We start from the raw sequence: 17093 nt of genomic DNA on the forward strand, positions 1-17093 counted from the left end.
AGACAGGGGCTCACCCTGTCACCCAGGCTGGAGTGCAATGGCACACTCATGGCTCACTGCAGCCTCGACCTCCTGGACTCAAACAATCCTCCCACCCCAGCCTCTCAAGTAGCTGGGACCAGAGGCATGCACTGCCATGCCCAGCTAATTTTTTTACGTTTTTGTAGAGATAGAGTCTCACTATGATACAGCCGAGGCTGATCTCAAACTCCAGGACTCAAGTGATCATCCTGCCTTGGCCTCCCAAAATGCTGGGATTACAGGCGTGAGCCACTGCGTCTGGCCACCCTCTTACACCCTAACTAAGAGTTTATTCACTGTGGCCATAACTTTTGCAGTTTGAAGTGCGACAGCCAAACTAGCACAAATTTTTTTTTTCTTTTTTCACAATTTCACAGGTTGAAGATTGGATTCTTACCATAGATCTTAGCAACCTTAGCATACGATTTTTTTCTTTTTCCTTAAGAACTTTCCCCTTTTCGCATAATGGAAGCACCTGATGGCTTCTCTTTGGCATATTCAAATTGCCACCATTACTATTCTTGTGCTTTTATTAAGTAGAATAAGGGTGATTTGAACACAAGCACTGTGATATTACGATAGTCAATCTGATCACCAAGCCAGCTACTAAGTAACTGACAGGTGGTTGCTTCTACAGCATGGAGCCACTGGGCAAATGCGTAATTCACATCCCGCACAGGATGCGGCAGAGAGTGTGATATTTCATCATGCTACTAAAAATGGTGTGCAACTGAAAACTTATGAATTGCTTGTTTCTAGAATTTTCCATGTAATAATTTTAGACCACAGATGACTGCAGGTAACTGCACTGCAGAAAGCAAAACTATGAATAAGGGGAGGTCTATTGTACAGTCTAATCATCTTTATCTATAAATTACTATAGACAAATTTTCAGATACAGAAAAACTGTGCAAATACATCATCCATATTTCAACATTAAAAAATATTCATTTTGACTCATTTATACAAGAATGTCTATTCATTCACACTGTATATAAAAATGGAGGTACATTTTAACCCAGATAGTATAGGTACCGTGATATAGTTATAAAGCTATTAAATCCTTGTTTCATATTTCAATCCTAAATTGAGAAATTACTAAAAATGGCCAGGCGCAGTGGCTCGTGCCTGTAACACCAGAACTTTGGGAGGCCGAGGTAGACAAATCACTTGAGGTCAGGAGTTCTAGACCAGCCTGGCCAACGTGGCGAAACTCCATCTCTACTAAAAACACAACAATTGGCTGAGTGTCATAGCGCACGCCTGTGGTCCCAGCTACTCAGGAGGCCGAGGCAGGAGAATTGCTTGAACTCAGGAGGCGGAGGTTGCAGTGAGCCAGGATTGTGCCATTGCACTCCAGCCTGGGCAAAAACGAGACTCCGTCTCAAAAAAATAAATAAAATAAATAAATAAAAAGAGAAATGACTAAAAATAAGATAATACTATATCCACCTATAATATGACTAAAGAAACATGGAAGCAACGAAAATGTAAAGTCACTAAAGGAAAATGCGTCAATTCTAAGATTCAGGTCAGAGCAATCTGAGAAATAACTAATGTTCCTTAACTCCATAGTACCAACCCCCCTTTACATTTCCACAATTTAAATTCTGGGTTTTTTTCCCCAACACACATATTTGCACTGACAATTCATGACTGAGATAGACTAGAAGTGCACTTGTGCATTTTTACAACTTTATCCAGTTACTGTGTTACACTCCTACAGAGCAGTAGTAATCTGTTCACATTCACCTACAGCAAAGTCTTTAATGGGTCTCTTGTAAATCACAAAGAAAACACTTCAGATATTTATTAATAAACAAGATGTCACCAGTACCAACTAGCAAAAAAAGTAAGGCTTGCGGCCAGGCGTGGTGGGTCACGCCTGTAATCCCACCACTTTGTGAGGCCAAGGTGGGCAGATCACGAGGTCAGGGGTTTGAGCCCAGCCTGGCCAACATGGTAAAAACCCGTCTCTACTAAAGATACAAAAAAAAAAAAAAAAAAACCCGGGCATGGTGGCGCGTGCCTGTAATCCCAGCTACTCGGGAGTCTGAGGCAGAAGAATCACTTGAACCTGGGAGGCGGAGGTTGCAGTGAGCCAAGATCACGCCATTGCACTCCAGCCTGAGCGACTCCATTTCAAAAAAAATTAAAAATTTTAAAAACTAAGGTTTGCTTAATAGGAAGACTTGATGAAAGTCCTCATTTTTCTTCTTCACTTTTTCACTTTTTAAAAAAATTTTATTGTGGTAAAAGTTTCCACGGCACCTCTGAAGAGATTCATCTTTGCCAAAATGGGCAGACACAAAACTTTTTTTTAAAGTCATTCTACATAGTGAAAGTAAATTGTACTATCCATCATAAAGTTTTCACGGGTTCACAAAGGGCAAATTTGGTGAGTTTTTTAATACAGCCAATTTTATTCAATCCAGAGCATCTTCCCTTATGCAGATTAAGTTCTTCCCACCTTTTTATGTTAAATGTGTTTTTTAATAAACACTGCTGATGTAACTGTAAATTTGTTACAATATACTTAACTTGGAAAAATAATGCCTTTGTGAAAGGAAAATAAATCTTGACGCCCCCAAATCACTAAGCTAAAGGGAAAAGTCAAGCTAGGAACTGCTTAGGGCAAACCTGCCTCCCTCCTTTCTATTCAAAGTCACCCCTCTGCTCACCGAGATAAATGCATATCCGATTGCCTCCTTTGGAGAGGCTAATCGAAAACTCAGAAGAATGCAACCATTTGACTCTTATCCACCTGTGACCAGGAAGCCCCCTCTCTGCTTCAAGTTGTCCCACCTTTGCTTCATTTGTCCTGTCTTTCCAGACTGAACCAATGTTCATCTTACATATGTTGACTGATGTCTCCTTTCTCCCTAAAATGTATAAAACCAAACTGTGCTCTGACTACCGTAGGCGCATGTCGTCAGGTATTCGGGTTCACACTTTCAACCTTTTTTTCTGAAATTCATAACTCCTTGTAATCCAGAAATGTGAAAACTTATAACCTATAGCAGCACTGGGCCCTATGAATTCAATAGTGGTAGATCTTCTGGTCCATCCTAGGCATTTCTTAACACCCCTGTGTCTCCTGCTCTCTTCTCTTACTCTCTTACTCTCCTACTGCTATGAACTGAATTGCATCCCTCTAAAATTCCTATGTTGAATCTAACCTACAACGTGATGGAGGTAGGAGCTTTGGGAGATAGGTTTAGATAAGGTCATGAGGGTGGGGCCCTAATGATGAAATTAGTGCCCTCATAAAAAGAAGCACCAGTGAACTTGTGCAGTCTCTCATTCTCTCTCTACCATGAAGGGCACAGTAAAAATTGTCAGGAAGCAAAGAAGAGCCCTTACCAGAAACCCTCCAACTTAGATGAACTGTGAGAAAATAAGTACCTATTGTGTGACCCACCCAGTCTACGGTATTTTGTTATGGCAGCATGAGCTAAGACGCCTACCTTCTTAACTAGGGAACCCAATGCTACTGCTCAGCTCCTCTGCTGGCCTCAAAAGATCCTACTCAGGAGACCTGTGAATCTCATTGTTTAAAAAAAGGTTGGGAGAATTCAGAGAGGATGAGTTTTGTAGCATTATGATTTTGAAAAAGAACTATTAATAAAGTGAATTTAAAAATTAGACTATTAGAACCTAAAGAAATTGAGTCTCAAACTCACATACCCACTTATGAGTGGTAGAGCCAGAATTCACATCAATTTGGTCTGCCTTCAAAGCCAATAGACTTTTCCACAAGGCAGCCTCTTTCTTTTTTAGATGGAGTGTCGCCATGACTCCCAGGCTAGAGTACAGTGGTGCGATCTCAGCTCACCGCAACCTCTCCCTCCCGGGTTCAAGTGATTCTTCTGCCTCAGCCTCCCGAGTTCAAGCAATTCACCTGCCTCAGCCTCCCAAGTAGCTGGGACTACAGGTGCCTGCTACCACACCTGGCTAATTTTTGTATTTTTCGTAGAGATGGGGTTTTACCATATTGACCAGGCTGGCAAGGCAGTCTTTTTAACACTCTTGTTTTTCAGATAAGTCAAGTGAACCCAGAGAGGTGAAATAACATATGAGATTACTTGATGGGTTATTAGCAAAGAAGTATACAAACAAGGTCCAGTGTCATTTACTCATTTCCAATATGATTTAAATACATTTGAGTACATAAAATATATAGGTTGAAACATCTACAAAGGTCTTAATATTTTAAAATTGTTATTATATGAATTTATATGTATTACATCTATTTTGAGAAGACCGAAAAAAGTCAAGTTTCAACAATGTCTCATTATTTCATTAAAACAGGAAATCAGGTTTATCCTCCAAAAGTTAATTTTAAAATATTCAAGGAAGTTGGTTAAGGTTAGGAAGGGAACACTTTCCCTACATTTGTGTATGTGAGTTTGTGTAGACACAGAATTTTATCTTAAACCCAGTATCACCTGACTTTTAAAAATCATCCTACCTCCTACTTTATGAGGACAAAGAATGCGTAAGACATAAAGAACCCCATAATCTGATGAGTCACTAATGGCTCGAAAACCTTAAGAGACACAAACTCTAGGCAGAAAGTACAGTTATCAATATCACAGAAAAGACAATGAGGAAGAAGAATTCCTTTTGGTCATCTCACTTCTGCCCATTTAGCCCCCATCTGTAAAGTGATTATCATCTATCCTACTAAGAAAAGAAGCAGACAACACAATTTTCTGGAAAAAAACTAAAATAACCTAAAAAGTATTCAGAAGAAATTTTTCTTAAAATCTCTGGCCGGGCATGGTGGCTCATGCCTGTAATCCCAGCACTTTGGGAGGCCAACACGGGTGGATCACCTGAGGTCAGGAGTTCAAGACCATCCTGGCCAACATGGTGAAACCCCGTCTCTACTAAAAATACAAAAAAAATTAGCTGGGCACAGTGGCATGTGCCTATAATCCCAGCTACTCGGGAGGCTGAGGCAGGAGAAACACTTGAGTCTGGGAGGCAGAGGCTGCAGTGAACCAAGATTGTGCCATTGCACTCCAGCCTAGGTGACAGAACAAGACTCCGTCTTCAAAACAAAACAAAACAAAACAAAAAACAGAACTCTTTTTATTCTGATTGTACAGGGAATCCAATCTTCTCATCTACCAATTGTCATGCAAGATTACTTCCTGAACAAATATGGACAGGAGTTCCATGACTCTTCAATATGGATGAACTTCCCAATCAGTCTATAACATTTTTTTAACATTTTTAAAAATGGTCCACATTTCATAGGATCATTGATACTGACGTATCTGATGTAGGCAGAAAAAATAATTTTTTTCACTAGCACGTTGGCTCTAATGTGCAAGTTCTTCTTTGACCACATACCACAGTTTAACTTCTCTCAGGCTCTAAACCAGAATAATGTATACAACTACACATGCGTCACCTGCAAAATTTCTTCCCTACCAGACATCTTAGCAAGATTAGACTCACATGTTCAATTACATTAAAAACAATTACATTTTTAAGATGTAATGTTGAAAAGTACTGTAGATTTATGGGACTCTAGGAAAGAAAGACACTGCATGACCTCAGATTTTTACAGGGGGTATGGAGAGAAAGTGGGAGCAGGTACAGAAGGAGGAAAATGGATAAAGAATAAAAGAGTGGTAGCTGAGAATCTCTAATCAAAAAGTTACTGTTTTCAACCAAAGAAGCATCTAAAAAGTATCAGGATAAAACTCTTAAATCCTTTTTGTTTGCTTTTAATTAACTACAAAAGTCAAAAGCGCCACTTTTTAAATTACACAATCAGACCAGTATAGTAATCCAGCAGGTACATTAAACCGTATTATTTTTATTCTACTTTATGTCTAAGAAATATGTGCTGAATTCCTGCTTTACACCAGACACTGGTCTAGGCCCTAAGGACCTAGGGAAAGTTCTTGCCCACAAGAGTCTACTGGACATTTACAGTCTAGCAGGGAAGTCAGACACATAAACAAATCATTACACCTTATGTGATAAGGGCTGTAAGACAGGTACAAGAAGGGCACAAAGGAAATGGTCACCTCCTTTCGGTGGTCAAGGAAAGCTTTATAAAGATTACAATTATAGGATCATTCTTCTCTCACACTTTGAATGAGCAGATGCTACCACTAGGTCATAATGACACCCACTTTGCCTTAGGGATTAAAGAAATAAAACAAAAGCACCTACCAGAAATTCCACTACATACAAAGCAGAAACAACAATCTTGCTAGCAGCTGTATAATACTGTAGATATGACTGAGCAAAATGGAATTTGTAGAGAATCAAAGTAGTTCAGAGCTAAAAAGGATCTCAATGTTCATGTACCTCTACCTCTTGCCTTTAATTAGATGGGAAATCTAAGGCCCAGAAGTCAGATTATTTACATAGCAAATCAGTAGCAAGATCTCACCAGGCTAGATGTCAGATTCTTACCAATAATCCCAATGCCTTTTCCTGTAGCAAACTGTCCTGCCTGGATGAGAAGGGGAGACACACTGTTAAGGAGAGAAAAAAGAATAGAGACCCTTCATTGTTGTCCAAGGGCCAGAAGAAACAAAACAGCCCTGAGACTAGGAATTCCAAGAGACCTACAATGCTCCCCAGCTCTGCTCCAACTTCTGTACCCAAGAAAAATGCTATAACCTCCCTCCTCCCCCAAAATTGTAAGTCTCCAAAAATAAAAGGGCAACTGACAAGAAATATCTACCCTTCTTAACCTTAAGGAACATCAAACATAGTCAAATAGCTTAGATATATTCCCATGTTGCCATTTAGCTACATGTATAAAATAAAAGTAGCAGCTGCTAACCTACCTATATAATGAGATTGAAAGGATCAAAAACGAACCATAATAGCTACTGGTAAAGTGCAAAACACTAAATGAATGCAATTTACTGTTAAACACAGAATTTCCATGGTCAAAAGATTCATCTACGCCTTTTCCCCTAAAAGTGGTGGAAGGTATCATTATGGTTTAACTTCATTTTTAAAAAGTAAACATTAATGTATAATAATTTCCCACCAATCCAATGTATCTATTTCTTTCTCAACTTGTAGAAAGAAAATTATATCCCCACCCCAACCCACCCCCTATAATTTCCCTTCTTTCTTTTCTCTCCTTTACTTTAAGACAGCCACCACCATTCCAAGAGGCTCTGCTAGAACCATATAAACATCAAACGTGTAAACACAAAGCTTTCATCAAAAAACACGTTGTATAAAATTGAATGCTGCTTCTACCAGGGCAAGCTGGGGAAATGTTAAGGTGTATGTAATAAGCAAGGCACAGCTACAAACCCAGAGTGTGCTGGGGAGGTACAGCCCCAGTCTGGGGCCCTCTCCTCACTTCACCTGTCTCGCTATCCTCCTTCTGCCTGATATATGATCTGCAATGGTGTGGCCACTTGTTGAGAACCCAGTGTACTTCCCATCCTTCATAACTTTATTAGCTCTCCATAATTTGAGACTACAGCTCTGTAGCTTCACTTTCAAAACCTAATTCTCTAAACTTGAATTAGAAAATCCTAACCACAAGTGCCAAGATGTTCTCAATCCACAACCATACCTACTCAAAACAATAAATAAAAAATATCTAATATCAAGCCATTATACTCACCATTACCTCTGCCCAGGAAATCTTGATTTTAATACTGTACTTCTGGGTTTTGTAAAGATCCATTCATTCCATGAGGAATTGCTTTGAGCTTGCTGATAGCTGCTGAGGATACAGACCTGTGTAAAATGTGGCTCTAGTGGTGTGACAGTAGGGTATTTAAATAGCTAACTGCAAAGAGAATAAGAGCTATGATGGAAGCATAAACAATTTAACAGTTAACAGACTTGATGAAGAAAGAATGCTTCCCGAGGTGACACTTGCCCTGACCTTGAAGGATAAGAAGGAGCTTACTGGGCTTATTATAAGTTGGTAGAAGCACACTCCTCACCGTGGGAACAGTAAGTGAAGGACACAGAATCATGAAAGATAAATGTGTTGTAGAGAACAGTGAGAACTTCAACGGCCTGGAACACAGGGTGGGGAGTGGAGGAGACAGGACAAGGGAAGCAACACCCAAATAATGCATGATCAATATGCTAAGCTCAGATGTTTTTACTCTATCCTGCAGGCAATTTTTTAAAAAGCTATTAACTTTGTATTTCTGGAAGATAACTTTGGCAGCCATGTGAGACCAATTGACACAATGAAAGGAAACTGACTGGCCGGGCGTGGTGGCTCATGCCTATAACCCCAGCACTTTGGGAGGCTGAGGTGGGTGGACCACTTCAGGTCAAAAGTTTGAGACCAGCCTGGCCAACATAGCGAAACTCCATCTCTCCTAAAAATACAAATTATTAGCCAGACATGGTGGCACACACCTGTAATCCCAGCTACTTGGGAGGCTGAGACATGAGAATTGCTTGAACCCAGGAGGCGGCAGCTGCAGTGAGCCAAGATCGTGCCACTGCACTACAGCCTGGGTGACGGAGCGAGACTATCAAAAAAAAAAAAAAAAAGAAACTCGTTAAGATGATGCTCCAGGGATCCAGGAGACTAAGATAGAAGCAATAAGAATGCAAATGAAGAGATGGTGTCAATAAATATTTAATGGGTAAAATGAATGGGACTTGATAATTAACTGGATGGTGGGAGTAACGAAAAATAAAGCTCCCAGGTTCCTGAGAGTCAACGGTTAGATGGTGGTACCATGAAGTTAGAAAGAGACTTCCAAACAAAGTAAAAATCAGAAAGAAAGGAAGCAAAAGCTTCCACTTTGAATGCATCTGGGCTGAAAATGTGTGACATCCAGGTGGAAATCCGAATATGGTTGAAGGTGTGTGTCTGAATGACAGAGCCTGGGTTTCCAGACTGAGATGTGGAATTGCTCAGCCAATCAGCATTATCAGAGGTAGATGAAACTGTAGAGAAAGCAAACAGTAGGATAAATGCTCACCAAAAATCCCCAGGCAGAGAGACCAAAGAACCTATCAAGAAGGCTAAAAGGCACTAAGAGAAAGAAAACCAAGAAAGTACTGACAAGAAAGAAGAGTCTAACAGGGAGGCATGGTCAACAGGGGCAAGGGTAGATTGCTTCAGGGAACAATAAGGGTTAAAAGGGTCACAAGATTGCTGCTAACCTCAAACAGCAAGTTCAGTGGCTAGGAGAAGAAAAAGCTAATGGCTACAGATAAAATATCAGAAGAGGGGAGGGAAAGAGATAAGTGAAAATTAATATCTGAAGTTTAGCAATGAGAAAAGGTCAAGTAATAACTACAAAGAGTCTAAGATTGAGGGGAGATGTACGTTTAGGCTGTTTTTGTTTGGTGCAGTCTGTCGGTGGGAGAGAGAGAGAGAGGAGAGGTTGAAGACACAAAGGAGAAACAAAGGAAAATGAATGGCATGTAGTTCAAAAAAGATGGAGGAAAAGGATCAAAACCACAGAGAAGAGTTTAACCTTCTGTGGGGGCAGGAGGAACATCCTGACCCCACAGGCCAAAGAGAACAGTAATGGGAGATAGACATGGGCTCGGAGAGGAAGGGGTTTAAGGAAGCTAACAACTTTGGAGCATTTTGTTAAATAAAATTTACAGGAGGCCATTGTTTTGGACTAGCCTCCTGCACTAGGCTCCAGCAGACCATATCACACCAGAATGGAGCCAGGTAATCAAACTAAACTCTGAAACGGGGCAGTTTTTTAAAAAGGAAGAAAGAAATTCACAACAACCAATCCAAAGGGGAAGGCATAAGGAAGTCCCCTCTGTTTTAACGCTATAAGAAAAGTCACTTTGAAACAACCAACATGCGTTTGTTCTCTGTTTCTGCTTCCCTCAGCTCTTTTCTGTCTATAAAAGCAACTTCCTCTGTTCAGCTTATCGGATATTCGTTCTATTTTATAGAATGAGGTGTTGCTCCAGTCTTGAATGGCAAATAAAAACCATTAAAATCTTTAAACTAAATTTGCTGTAATTTTAACAATGTAAATGAAAAAAACTAAGGAGAAAGGGGGAAATTTTGGAGAAAATACGGTCAATCACCCAGAATATATTCAATGATAATTCTCCTAGCATTTATATAAACATATGGCTTAAAACAGTTTAGGCCGAACAATTTTCAATATGAGAAGTAATTGGTGTTTGAAACTCTTCTCATATAGTAACTTGATTTGTAAATCAGTATCTATTAAGTAAGTTACCCAGGAGAATAATCAAATGAGTGCCAATCTCCTTATCAGTACAGAGGCAGAAAAGTTGTTAAAAATAATTCACTGAAATTGCAAAGTTTGGGGAAGGGTATTTTGTTTTCATCATAGTGTGTGCGAAGGGCTTGACTAAATTTATTTCATTAGACACAATACCTACAACTGTAGCTCCTATTCTCAAACTGTGAAGCCTGTGTCTCAATAAAATGCCAGTTTAAAAGACAAGATAATGAAGACCACCATCACCACCAGAACTCCATAAGAATATGTGAAAGGTTATAAAACAAAACTCCTTTTATAGGGTTGAATCCTTTCCAGGGTGGGCCTTTAAGACATTCTGACAGTGCACACAAATACTATCTCTGGAACAAAACCAAAAAGGCACAGCTGCAAGACATCTTCCACTGAAGTTGTAACTGACTCAATAGCAGTTCTTCCTTTGAGCAAGAGAGTCTATAAAAGCCAGAAGCAGAGCTATTTTCCCCTACACACTGTTTAGTGGAACTGTCTTCTACTGATCCAAATTGTAGCTTTATTAAAAAGCTAAAATAGCATGTCCATTTAAATTGGTAAAAGAAAATATAAATAAAATTTGAAGATAAAAAGCATATGTGGTTTTCATTATGCAAAATCCCCAAATGAACCAAAATTGTGCTAAAATATATAAAGCTATACATTTTTAAAATTATAACTTATCACCATCACCAGCAGGAAATTTGAATTTATTATAACATAATTATTTTTTCAAACTACTAAGGAATAATGGTGATTTTAAAAGTTTAGATGATTAGCATTCATATTCAGAACACTGATTTATTTTGAGCTTTATTTCATTTAAACTTATATCTGGATATTTATGACAGCTAAGAATAAAAAAAAAAAAACCAAAGGCATTTTTAAGTCAATTAGGAATAACTCCGACACAAGAAACACAATTTAAGTAATCAAATCAATGCTTTATTTTGTGATGCTTTCAATACTGTAGTTTTGACTATGTTTCTATAGCAACACCAACAAATACTTCTTCTGCAGCCAAGATGAAAACCAATAACCACTTCTCCAGTTTATTTCTATTGTGGCTTCCAACAACAACAACAAAAAAATCAGCCTTTCCAAACCTCATTCCATAAACTTCAAAACCTAAGGCTTAACTATATAACAGTTGCAGTTAACCACAAGTGTCAGATATTCTCCAAGTCTTCGGAAGGGAAGTTAATGACAAAGAGGGTATAATTCTATTACCTTTTTGACAACAATTCATTCAGAATAACAAACAAAAAAACAATAGGGGGAAATAAAGTAATGACCAACAAACGACTTATTTGGAACATTATCTAAATTCTAGAGAAACGGAACACTGAAAACTTTGTGTAAAAACGTAAAGCACTCAAATATTCCAAGAAATATGCAACGTTCTCTGCAGAAGTTTCAGACTTGCTTTCAAAAACCATTTTTTGTTGGAGTCATTGTCTTGAAGAAAATATTTTACTAATAATAAAAGACCTACCTACCTGGTGAGAAAACTTTCTGCTAAATGCTTTACAAACATATTTATGCTTCAAAATATCTCTGTAAGGCACATATTATCAAGTTCATTCTGTAGTCAAAGAAAATGAGGCTCAGAGAAATTACATAACTTCCCTTAATAAGCATAAAATGCAAAAATCATACAGTGGTTAATCAACAGTCCTGGAGTTCGACAAACCTGAATTTGATTCTGGCTCAACCGCCTAACAACCATGTGTAAATCCAATTCTAGTTTATGTGAGATACATTCTTGACATCACACCATGATGCTTATATAGCCTGAACTACAAAAAGCAGCCTTTAGGTAAACAGCCTCACCTTCCAGTGTCTCACATTTGCCCACAAGACTTTACTATCATCATCAGGACTTTATTCAACTGTTTCCACTCTAGTACCATAAAGTTCTCAAAAAGATTTCATAAGAGAAACCAGGAACAGCAAATGAAATTTGCAGATGTTTCTACCTTCCAAATACATATATATGTATCAACAGAGGCTTGCCTGGCATTGAATGTTACTGGCTAGATATATCAGTATATGCCTTTCTTCGAACAGGAAGAACTACAGTAATGTGTCAACGAGGCTCACGCCTGTAATCCCAGCACTTTGGGAGGCAGAGGCAGGCGGATCACAAGGTCAGGAGATCGAGACCACGGTGAAACCCCGTCTCTACTAAAAATACAAAAAATTAGCCGGGCGCGGTTGTGGGCGCCTGTAGTCCCAGCTACTCGGGAGGCTGAGGCAGGAGAATGGCGTGAACCCGGGAGGCGGAGCTTGCAGTGAGCCGAGATCGCGCCACTGCACTCCAGCCTGGGCTGGGCGACAGAGCGAGACTCCGTCTCAAAAAAAAAAAAAAAGAGAAATGTATCCTTAAGGTGATTTCATCCTTATGCAAGCATCATAGAATGTACTTACAACGTACATGGCATAGCCTACTACACATCTAGGCTAGATGGCATAGTCTATTACTTCTAGGCTACAAACTGGTACGACATGTTACTATACACTTGTACACTACTATAGACTTTTTTTTTTTTTGAGACAATCTTGAGTTCACCTGAAAGTTCACCCAGGCTGCAGTGCAGTGGTGTGATCATGGCTCTCTGCCTCAACCTCCCAGGCTCCAGTGATCCTCCCACCTCAACCTCCCAAGTAGCTGGGACTACAGGCACACACCACCTGCTCTGCTGATTTTTTTATTTTTTTGTAGAGATGGGATTGCACCATGTTTTGCAGACTGGTCTCAAGTTTCTGGGCTCAAGCAATCCTCCTGCCTAGACCTCTCAAAGTGCAGGGATTACTGGCATGGGATACCATGTCCAGCCTGACTATAGACTTTATAAACACTGTACACTTAGGCCACATTAAATATTTTTAAATATTTTTATTCGATGAATTAACCTTAGCTTACTGTCTTTTTACTTTATAAACTTGCATTTTTAAAGCTTTTTTTACTCTTGTAACACTTAGCTTAAAATGCAAATATATTGTACAGCTTTACAAAAATATCCTTTCGTTAAATCCCTATTCTATAAGCTTTTTTCTATTTTTAAACTTTTTTGTTAAAAACTAAGATAAAAACACACATACTAGCATAGGTCCCTACAGGGTCAGAATCATCACTATCACTGTCTTCTACCTCCATATCTGGTGCTACTAGAAGGTCGGCAGGGGCAATAACATGGAGCTATCATCTCCCATGATAACAATGCCTTCTTCTTAAACCCCTCCTGAAGGACATGCCTGAATCTATTTCACAGTTAAAGTTTGTTTTGTGTAAGTGGAACAAGTATATTCTAAAATAGTGATAAAAAGTACAGTAAATACACAAACCAGTAAAATAATCATCTATCATTATCAAGTATTATGTACTGTACCTAATTGTATGTGCTAGATCTTTATAAGATTGGCTGTACAGTAGGTTTGTTAACACCAACATCACCACAAACATGTGAGAGTAATGCATTGTGCTATGACATTACCATGGGAACAGTGTCACCAGATAATACGAATTCTTCACCTCCACTATAATCTTATAGTACCTCCATCCTGTATGTGGTCTGTTGTTGACCAAAATGTTGTTATGTATCACATGACTGTATTTGGGGAGATCAGAGAAGTCCAAATGAAAAGGTATCTCTATAAACTTGAGGTAACTGTAAATGCATTTTTTAAAAAGATGCCTAAAGGACTACCAACACATACATCAGGTTTCCCAGAACAGTTCTGGTTTCAAATATTCTGTCCCACTGTCTCCTTAAGAAAATACATACATTCTAGATCATATTTATCCTTTCTATTTTTTAACTGAAACAACATAATCACCAGATTTAGGGGCTTGGGACCAAGAGATTACTATTGGTTAGAAGGTGAATAGAAGAAACTCGAATAAAACTCTGAAAGGGAGACTGAATTGCCATTGGTAGGAAAAAGGGACAGGAACATTCAAGAGAGATGGAAACAATCCTAAGGCAGGGTGAAGATGCAGACTGGACAACATGCCCTCAAAGATCTTGGTGATAGTGACAAGAGGCAGCCAAATGCCTAGACAGACAGGGGCAGGTCCCCAGTGAACCCTCACCTTCAAGCCAAAAAAACCAGCCTGAAAGCTGAAAGACCAGGACTGCTAGTCCTGAATGAAACGCATAACCCAGAGTGAGATCTTCTGTTCCTGTTTGCCCACCCTTTCCCAGCTGATTCTTTCTGAATAATGCTTTTTAACCAACTGAATGTAGTCTTTTCCAATCCTACCTATGACCGGCCTCTACCCCACTCTGAGCCCATAAAAGCCCCACACTCAGCCGCATTTCGGTGGGGGCTTTCCACCTTCAAGTAGTAACACTACCCAGCATCTCCTCTCCACTGAAAGCTATTTTCCTCACTCAGTAAAGCTCCCTGCCTTGCTCACTCTTCAACTGTCAGTGTACTTCCTTCTTCTTGGGTACAGGACAAGAACTCAGGAACCAGTGTGTGGGACAAGACCTCGGGAACCAGTGCGTAAGCTAGATTCAACCTGGACGGGCCAAGTGAAAGGGACATCTCCTACAGCAGGTAGCATGACCAAGTGAGGTCCAGATGGGACATCACAAGTTGAAGGTCCCTGGCTTGCAAAGTGACCAGGAAAAGAATCCTGTGTCATTGGGGAGTAAGAGTTGGTGAGCCGGGCAGCAAAATGACCACTGTCACTGGATCAGAATTATATACAAAGATAAATCAGAGGTAATGCTGAAATATGACAGCCAGAAAGACTGCTGAGGGCTTTGAAGAACAGAAAAAGAACTTTGGGCTAAAGAATATAGGTGAGAAGCTCCTTGCAGATGTTTTTCTTTTGTTTTGCTTTTTTGGTAGCAGCATGGAGATTGGTAGCAGCTTGGAGATATACAAGTCACCCATTTTAGGTATACGATTAAATGGTTTTGAGTATAGTCACAGAGTCGTACAACCAACACCACAAACAATTTTAGACCACATTTATCACCCAAAAAAGAAACCCTTTCTAACCCATTCTATGGGGCCTGATACAAAAGCCAAACAAAACCACCACAAGAAAAGAAAACTAAAGACCAACACCCTTATAAACATACAGGCAAAAATCCTTGGCAAAACACTGGCAAACCAAATCCAGCAGGATATTAAAGGATCTTATATCGTGGCCAAGTGGGATTTATTCCAGAAATACAAGAGTAGTGCAACAAAAGAAAATTAATCGATAAACCATATTAATAGAGATGAAGCAGGGAAACCCACATGATCACCTCAATAGACACAGAAAAAGCATTTGACAAAAGCCAGCATCCTTTTCACAGTAAAAATACTCAAAAAACTAGGAGTAACATTTCTCCAAGGAAGATATACAAGTGGCCAATCATAACATGAAAAGATATTAAATATCATTAGTCATTAGAAAATGGAAATCAAAATCACATTCAGATACCGCTTCAAACCCACTAGGATAGCAATGTTTAAAAAATAAAAAAGAAGTGTTGGTAAGGATTTGGAGAATTCGAATCCTTACCCATTGCTGGCAGGAATGTAAAATGGTGTAGCAGATTCAGAAGCTTCTAGGGAAAGTGAGGAGTGGGAAGTGACTACTTAAGAGGTACAGGACTTTTTTTCTGGAGAAGATAAAAATGTTCTGAGATAGTAGTAATGGTTGAACATTTCAAATGTAATAAAAACCGCTGAACTGTATATTTTAAAATGGGTAAAATAATAAATTTATGTTATATGATTTTGATCTCATTAAAGAAAAAAGAAACCTCATACTCCAGCTGTCACACCACATTATCCCCAGCAATCACTAATCTACTTTCTGTTTCTATAAATGTCCTGATCCTGGACATTTTACATAAATGGATTCTTATATGTGGCCTTTTGTGTCTGGTTTCTTTCACTTATGTTTTCAAGGGTCATACATGTTATAATATATCAGTACTTCCTTCATTTGTATGCCCCAATAATATTAAATACTATGGCTGCATCACAGGGTGTTTATCCGTTCATCAACTGATGGATATTTGGGTTGTGTCTGCCTTTTGGTCAGTATGAATAGCTGCTATGAAAATCCGTGTATAATTTATTGTGTGGTCATGTTTTCATTTCTGTTGAGCATATACTTAGGGGCAGAACTGCTGGATCAAATGATTATGTTAAGTTTTTGAGGACACACCAGACTACTTTCCAACATGACTGCACTTACATTCCCACCAGCAGTATACATGGGTTCCAATCTCCTGGGCCTACTGTGGCCAAGCAGGATGAACACTAAATATTGTTCTGAGGGTCAGGCATGGTGGCTCATGACTGTAATCCCAGCACTTTGGGAGGCTGAGGGAGATGGATCACTTGATTGCTGGAGTTCAAGACCAGGCTGCCCAACAGGGTGAAACCTCATCTCTACTAAAAATACAAAAATTAGCCAGGTGTGATGGCGTGCACCTGTAGTCCCAGCTACTCAGGAGGCTGAGGCAGGAGAATCACTTGAACCCGGGAGGCAGAGGTTGCAGTAAGCCGAGATCATGCCATGGAACTCTAGCCTGGACAACAGAGCAAGACTCTGTCGAATGAATGAATGTTGTTCTGAGAAGATAAACTTGGGAGCCCAAAATTGGGAAGAGTAGTCAGCAGAAACAGGAAGAATGCAGACAGAAAGGTAAATAGGCTCAGGTGGGCTAGGTGCAGTGGCTCACACCTATAATCCTAATACTCTGGGAGCCCTAAGCAGGAGGACTGCTTGAGCCCAGGGGTTCAACACCAGCCTGGGCAACATGGTGAGATCCCTATCTCTACAAAATATTTAAAAATTAGCTGAGTGTTGGTGGTGCATGCCTGTGGTCCCAGCTA

At 39.5% G+C, this 17093-nt stretch overlaps 1 protein-coding gene across 40 annotated transcripts in view; it reads right to left on the reverse strand.

The window, feature by feature from the left end:
• The window catches only part of EPB41L2 (erythrocyte membrane protein band 4.1 like 2), a 227960-nt gene that overhangs the window by 133539 nt on the left and 77328 nt on the right, over positions 1–17093 (reverse strand). For 6 of the 40 annotated variants that reach the window (XM_077999423.1, XM_077999417.1, XM_077999408.1 and 3 more), the window contains exon 1: positions 7646–7942. The exons of 33 other annotated variants lie outside the window; for them this stretch is intronic. The gene's annotated coding sequence lies outside the window, so the exon portion shown is untranslated. Of the gene's footprint in view, positions 1–6462; positions 6525–7645; positions 7943–17093 lie in introns of those variants that run through there. One more of the 40 variants, XM_077999401.1, reaches the window with a different exon arrangement.

This window comes from Macaca mulatta, chromosome 4, assembly GCF_049350105.2.
Source record: "Macaca mulatta isolate MMU2019108-1 chromosome 4, T2T-MMU8v2.0, whole genome shotgun sequence".
NCBI lineage: Eukaryota > Metazoa > Chordata > Mammalia > Primates > Cercopithecidae > Macaca > Macaca mulatta.